Here is a 7,411-nt window from a genome sequence, read left to right as displayed (position 1 = left end):
AGAATCGATGAATCAAACGAAATTGGAAGTATAGAAAGATTGCGAATCGGTCAACAAATTGATTCGGCCAAGAATGCCCAATTTCCAGCAATCAATTGATTCCCAAATTGAAAGAAATCCAATCGGCCAAACCCTAGAAATTGGGGATTTTGGGTTCGAATGGGTGCTGCCAATAGGAGAACAACTTAAACGATGAGATCTTGAGTTTAATCAATGCTGGAAAACAAACAAGAACAGCAAAATATTAGATGAGAAGTCGGCACAAGTATAAGCAAAGAAAAGAAAAGAAAGAAATCGAAAACAGCAAGAATTAAAGGATAAGTCCTAAAGATCCTTGAAATCCCGAAAGATTTCACAAATCTCTTCAAACGGCTCTAATCTCTCCTCCAAAGAATATCGATGGCAAGAAGAAGGTTGAAGATGGCTCCCACAATCAAAAGATTGTTAAAACAACATCTAAAGAAAACTCAAGAGAGAATTCTTGGAGAAACCCCAAAGAAAATTCTGCACTCAACAAATCTGAATTTGATAGAAAAAATAATAATAAGATGTTTTTACAAAGGGTGGCTGGCCAATGCTTATATAGGCCTCCAACAAATCCTAATCTCACAAGTAACTAATAAAAAATTAAACCTAATTAATAAAATAATAAGGTAAATTCGGCCATGCACTTATATGGGCTGTTTTGGGCCGAATTTTACATGTAATGCTCCTAAAGATTAAAAAATTAAATTAAACAAGTAAGATGTTTACAAATTGGGCCCTTTGACATTTTGGCCTGATTTTCAACTAAGTATGAAGAAATTTCTTGATTGGGCTGGATTTTGGTTATTGGGCCTCGCCTTCAAGAATTTGGGCTCGTGATCCATCTCCTACCAAAATTGGGTCATTGACGCTCGTAATGGAGATCCAATGCGTTTTGGCTGCAAGATTTGGTTTCTTGGACCAAGATTTCCAAGATTTGAAATCTTGATTTGATGTGAGCACACCCGGGGCATCCTCGAGTGCAAACCAAGATCTAAACGACCTACCTAAAGGACCTATAACTCAAGCTTATGCTAAACATTTCCTAGAAGCTATTTTAGCTTCTAATGCAAAACCTTGGTTCGAAACAAGGGCCAAAGCTCACAAAATCAGCTTGAAGCAACTATCCAAAGGACCCGTGCATTGTTGGCAAGCTGATCCTAGCTCATTTCTAGCTCCTCGAGCACCGTCCAGCTCAACTCAGCTCATTTGAGCTTGTTTCAGCTCGTTTGAGCTCAACCGAGCTTACTTTCAGCTCCTTCTTTCTTTCTTTCAATAAACTAAGTCTTAATTTAGTTTATAATTAAGTTTGCTACAGCTCATGCCGAAACCCCTAGCTCAATTTCAACTCATTAAGTGTTTTGACTATTTTTGAGCTAGCTGAATTTATTATAAGTTGACTTATAATTATTGTGTTCAGATTTAGTTAGTGATATTAAGTTATTTAGTTATTATTTTAAATTATAATTATATGAATAGTTGTGTGTTATTTAATTATGTTATTTACTTTTGTAGGTTAGCCGAATTTGGAAGATACATTCATGGCATTTAATGCAAGGTCCATGGGAAAGTTAATTGAACGGGAGGATACATGCATGGACCGGTTCAATGTTTGGAGGACATACATTCATGTACATGGAAGGTTAATGCATATTGAAAGGTGCATCTCCCTTGGACGGCACACATGCATGAATGGGGGGGTAATCAATGCAAGTACATGTATGGCTAGGTTCAAGGCCCCTTCCAAGTTCCATGTACAATCGATGCATGTGGGAGGACCCTTGGAGTTTCCTAAGCACCTATTCTGCCAAGAGACACCTTTTGGGAGTTTCATGCATCCCATGGCCGAACCTAGACAATCCCATTGGCTTCCAAAGTTTGCTCATGCATGAAGCTGCCCATTCATCTCCCATTCGGCCGAACATGGACAAGGACACCATTGGTCATTTTTCTACAAGGTTCATGTCTTAATTTAGGTTCATTACTTAATCATTAAGTTCATGAATGGACTATTCGGTTAGCATAAGAAACTAGTATAAATAGTTTGTTGATTTCATTTGTAAGGGACTTTTGGACTTTTGACTTTTGATCATTTGAATGAACTTTGTTCAAAGAGTGAGTTTTCTCCTCTCTAAATTCGTACGAGTTTCGATCTGACTTATCTAGCGTGCTAGTGGCGTCTATCGTTCTCTTTTGAACTTATCACCTTGCTTTGGTGTGGCGTTCAACCTTCTACAATTCCGCAATCCCACCTTGAACCGAATAGAAATCGGGGTGACACTTTTAGTGTTGAATCATTTCTGGTGTTTAAGCTCATTTATCCATTCCACCGACTATCCTAGATTTTACCCAACTATAATATCATTTTACAAAACCGAGCCTTCATTTATCAACTTCCATTTTTCTTATTTTTATACTTAAATCGAGCCTACTACCCTTATAAATTTACCATCACCTCAGAAATCTTCCGTATCTTTAGCCTTATTTCATCCTATTTCCGATAACTCAACTATTCCTCGTCGACGATCGGGCAATCAAGTGAATCGACTCAATCAACTGAGCCGAATCACATCATTTGGTATCAGAGCTACTAAAACGAGGAATGCCGACGTTCGTACCAAGCTCGGAGTAGGTTCGTAACGAAAAAAAAATATAAAAAAAAAGGAAATCAAAAAAAAAATTTGAGTTGGAATTTAATTTTTTTTTCTCTTCCTTGTATTTTGTTTACTATTGTATTGGAATTAAAAAAAAGGAGAAGAAATTCAGAAAAAAAAATTCAAAAAAAAATCGAAAAAAAGGAAAAAAAAGTGACAAAAAAATCGAGTTAAAAAAGAAGAAGAAAAAACAAAAGTGAAAAGTCTTGTGAGTTTTATTTTTGTTTTTTTTGTTGCTTCCGAGCATCCATTCATTTTACCATTCCCTCTACCCCCCAAACGCCACACATACTTTGATTTTTATTTTCTTTGTTTAGCCTACCCTACACCCGACGTTATCCCTTGTAACCCATTTGAAGCCGACCCTCTAAGCCGCAATAAGTCTTCTTGAAACAAAATACAAATTCACGAGAGTGAGACGAGCGGAAAAAGGCACGAGTGGTGAGTACATTAGAGCGAGCAAAAGCCATTAGACAAGTGTAAACACTAGTGGAGTGTTATCCAATTTTCTTTCCGAGCGAAATTATGAGGTTTGTGGTGAGGTACTTCATTTTTTTTATTTTGTTTTGTGATCTAACATTTTCTTTTTAGCAACAAAAATCATGTCATACGAAGAGTTCACCGAATCGGAATACCAATATTTGGTTCAAGAAAAGCGAAGAATGGCGACTAAACGAGACCAAAGTGATCGAGTTTCTTCAAGTCGTAAAACGGAACCAAGAACCCCACGGAGATATACCCCCGACTACTACTTAAGAAAAAGTTCCTATCGTGATTCCTTTTCGCCATCTACTTCGAGACAAAGAGATTTATACTATGACGCATATTCATCAGCGAATTCGAGAAGTGACTTCGATCGAAAGTCCTTTTCATCAAGAATTTTGAGAAGACGAGAAGCCGATTACGATTTTGATTCGTTCCAAGATGGCGTTCGAAGAGAAAGACATACTCCTACTAGATCTTCAAAGAAATCTTAGCCGGAGTATTCTTCACGAAGTTTTGATTGTGAATCATATGCAAATAGTTCTTCATATTTCGAACAAGATTTGTATTCTCATCGTTCTTTTGTACATTCTTGTAAAGAGAAAACAAAGAAAAGAAAAGAAAAAGAAAAAGCAAGAGAAGAAAAAGAAAATGAAATAAAAAGAAAAGAGAGGCAAGAGGCAAGTAAGAAAGAAAATGAGCGAATCTTGAGAGAACTTGAAAAAGCCTTTGAAAAAGCCTTTGAAAAGCAAAAAGAAAAAGAAAAAGAAAATGAAGAGAAAGAATTCAAAAAAGAAATTGAGATTGAACAAGAGTGCAAGCGAGAAAGAGAAATTGAAAGAAAACAAAAAGAAAACGAAAAAGAAAAAGAAATTGCAAAAGAAAAAGAAATCAAAAAAGTGAGAGAAAAAGAAAATGAAGAAAAGAAAATTGAAAAAGAAAAAGCGAAAAAAGAATTTGAAAAAGAGTTTGAAAAAGAGAAGAGTGAAAAAGGAGAAAGTAATCGAGCAAAAGTGAGGAATGTTCTAACTAACCCATTTGCAAGTTTGCCGTGTAAATTTTCTTCTTTCCAGGTTTCCAAGGAATCGATTGACAAGTTTCGACTTCAATACCTTTCGAAAGAGAGAGGGTTCACCTTGGTTGAAAAAGGTAACATTCTCAATGATCGTAGTTCGCCTAAGCCAAAAGAGGAGCAAGGTATGAATGTTGAAAATTTTAAAGCACCTCTGCCTTATTCGATTGTTGATGGAAACCTTGTTGATGATTTGTCCTTTAAAAATGATCTGAATTTTGATGTGGTTACTTGCCATTCTTTGATTGATAATATCATATTTGCGTGGAATGATGGCAAGAAGAATAATGTTTTTGGAAATTGTGATGCTAATGAGTTTGTTATTGAAATAATAAATATTCGGCATTTGCAAGATAAGAAAACATATAAGCCTTTCCATCTGCTTGATTTGAGTAAAAATGTGCACTCATTGATCTTTTATGAGAAACTACTTTGTCTAAACAAGAATGTACGTATGAGATTTGAGATGCATGAATGCTTGAAAACATGCATGTCTTTGATTTGTTTGTTTGATACGAGGATGACATGTAAAATGGTTAGTGCACTTAAAGTTGAAGATGGTGTCTCAAATCTGCCTTGTTGTATAAATTTTGCATGTTTGAAAAAGCCTTTGCTGTTTTTAACAAAGAATGACCAAAACCGTGTGTTTAAGCCCGGAGCAAGTTATCTTAAGTTGTTGATAAATAAAGGTGAGTACTCTAATTTTGTTTGGAATAAATATGTTGAATCTTCTCATCTTTTCCGAATCTTATCGCTATGTGTGAATAGATGTGTGAACCATTTGTGCTTGCTTGATGTTATGACTTTAAATTTGAAAACGAAGTTGTTGAACTATGACAAGTTGCAAACGCTAAATCGAAGCTTTGGCTCTACATCATTGTTCAAAGTTTTTAAGTCATGGATTTTTGTTGTCCAAAATTCTAATTCCCGAATGCTTCTTGTTTTTGGTATATCTCCAACGAAGAAATTCTTAACTCATTGCGGAAAGGTAAAATCAACTTTCACTCTTGATCCCGGCATTGGTTCATTTGTTCAATTTTTGCATAAGATCTTAAGAAGACCTTTTGAACTTATAAACCAAGGTGTCACTAATCTATTTAATTTTTGTGTAGGTGACACTTCGAAGTGGTTCCCTCCTAAAGAGGGAGGGTATAAACATAAATTGTGTCCTACTCAAGGCATGTCTGATTTGCAGGTTTTTGGGAGCAACTATGCCAATTCCATCGACAAAAGGCCTGGTGACGATGTAAATTTTTTTTCGAGAAAATGGCCCGATTTGGGGACAAATCGCTTTAAAGAGGGAGGGAATGATGTGAGCACACCCGGGGCATCCTCGAGTGCAAACCAAGATCTAAACGACCTACCTAAAGGACCTATAACTCAAGCTTATGCTAAACATTTCCTAGAAGCTATTTTAGCTTCTAATGCAAAACCTTGGTTCGAAACAAGGGCCAAAGCTCACAAAATCAGCTTGAAGCAATTATCCAAAGGACCCGTGCATTGTTGGCAAGCTGATCCTAGCTCATTTCTAGCTCCTCGAGCACCGTCCAGCTCAACTCAGCTCATTTGAGCTTGTTTCAGCTCGTTTGAGCTCAACCGAGCTTACTTTCAGCTCCTTCTTTCTTTCTTTCAATAAACTAAGTCTTAATTTAGTTTATAATTAAGTTTGCTACAGCTCATGCCGAAACCCCTAGCTCAATTTCAACTCATTAAGTGTTTTGACTATTTTTGAGCTAGCTGAATTTATTATAAGTTGATATGACCCTGGCCAAGGATGCCCTTGATTTCAGCTTGAATTCAGCTCCTCAAGCTCCATTTAGCTTGGTTCAGCTCACCGAATTTTATTTTAGCTCACATGAGCTTAATTCAGCTCGTTTGAGCTTGGTTTAAATTCAATTCAGCTCATTATTAGCTTTTAGCTAAATTAATTTTATTTGCTGGAGTTTTAGACCATTTAAATAAGCATGTAAATAAGTTTCATTACAGCTTTTAAATATGTCTTAATTTATTACAAGTGTTTAATATGTCTTGATTTGGCTGAATTAAAGGTGTCTAGATGTCATTTAATTTGTCTAAATTATTACATGTTTTAAATTTGTCCAGCCGAATTTATGTGTTATGATTTGTTAATATTTAAGTTGTCTCAATGTTATTTAGGATGTTCACATTATACTTTAATTTAGTTCAGCTGAATTTGCTTGAAATTAATTAAGTTCATGTGTGTTTTTAGGTACAGCCGAATGTGGAGATTCATTCAAGCTAGGTGCATGAACGTCTACTTACAATGCATGATGTGGGAACACAATTAAAGATGATTCATGAATGGGCTGGTTCAATGAACGTAAGGATGATGCATGAATGATTTAATAAAATGAATGGAAGAATGCATGAATATTCACTTACATGCATCGGTTGCTGTCCATTGATCTCCTAAGTACCTATTCGGCCAAAAGGCATCTCTTGGAGTGTCCATTCACACCTTGGCCGAACCTAGACATGTCCATTGCTCTCCCATACATTCACCAAGCCTTCAAGTTCATTTCCTTAGCCATGAAGCTGCCCATTGAAGTACCATTCGGCCGAACATGGACAAGGACACCATTGGTCATTTTTCTAGAAGGTTCATGTCTTAATTTAGGTTCATTACTTAATCCTTAAGTTCATGAATGGACTATTCGGTTAGCATAAGAAACTAGTATAAATAGTTTGTTGATTTCATTTGTAAGGGACTTTTGGACTTTTGACTTTTGATCATTTGAATGAACTTTGTTCAAAGAGTGAGTTTTCTCCTCTCTAAATTCGTACGAGTTTCGATCTGACTTATCTAGCGTGCTAGTGGCGTCTATCGTTCTCTTTTGAACTTATCACCATCCTGGTGTGGCGTTCATCCACCTTTTTATACCTTTGGTTCCTACCTCTCTATAGGTAACGGGTCAAGGTCCATCTTCGACTTCCATTAAACCCACCTTAAGCAATATAAGTCCCGGGGCAATACTTTACATAGTATTGAATCGTTCTTAATACTTAAGTTCATTTTTTTTTCATCTCCATCCTATTTATTAAATATAAACTTTATTTCTTTTCTTATTAAACCGAACCTACAAAATATCCGAATTTAGCCTATCTTTTGAACCCTTTTAAAAGTCTTCCGCTTAAACTGAAAACAATCTTCATCTTA

This window comes from Gossypium hirsutum, chromosome A13 (assembly GCF_007990345.1).
Source record: "Gossypium hirsutum isolate 1008001.06 chromosome A13, Gossypium_hirsutum_v2.1, whole genome shotgun sequence".
In the NCBI taxonomy this organism is placed as follows: Eukaryota; Viridiplantae; Streptophyta; class Magnoliopsida; order Malvales; family Malvaceae; genus Gossypium; species Gossypium hirsutum.
Note: the sequence above shows the minus strand (reverse complement) of the source record.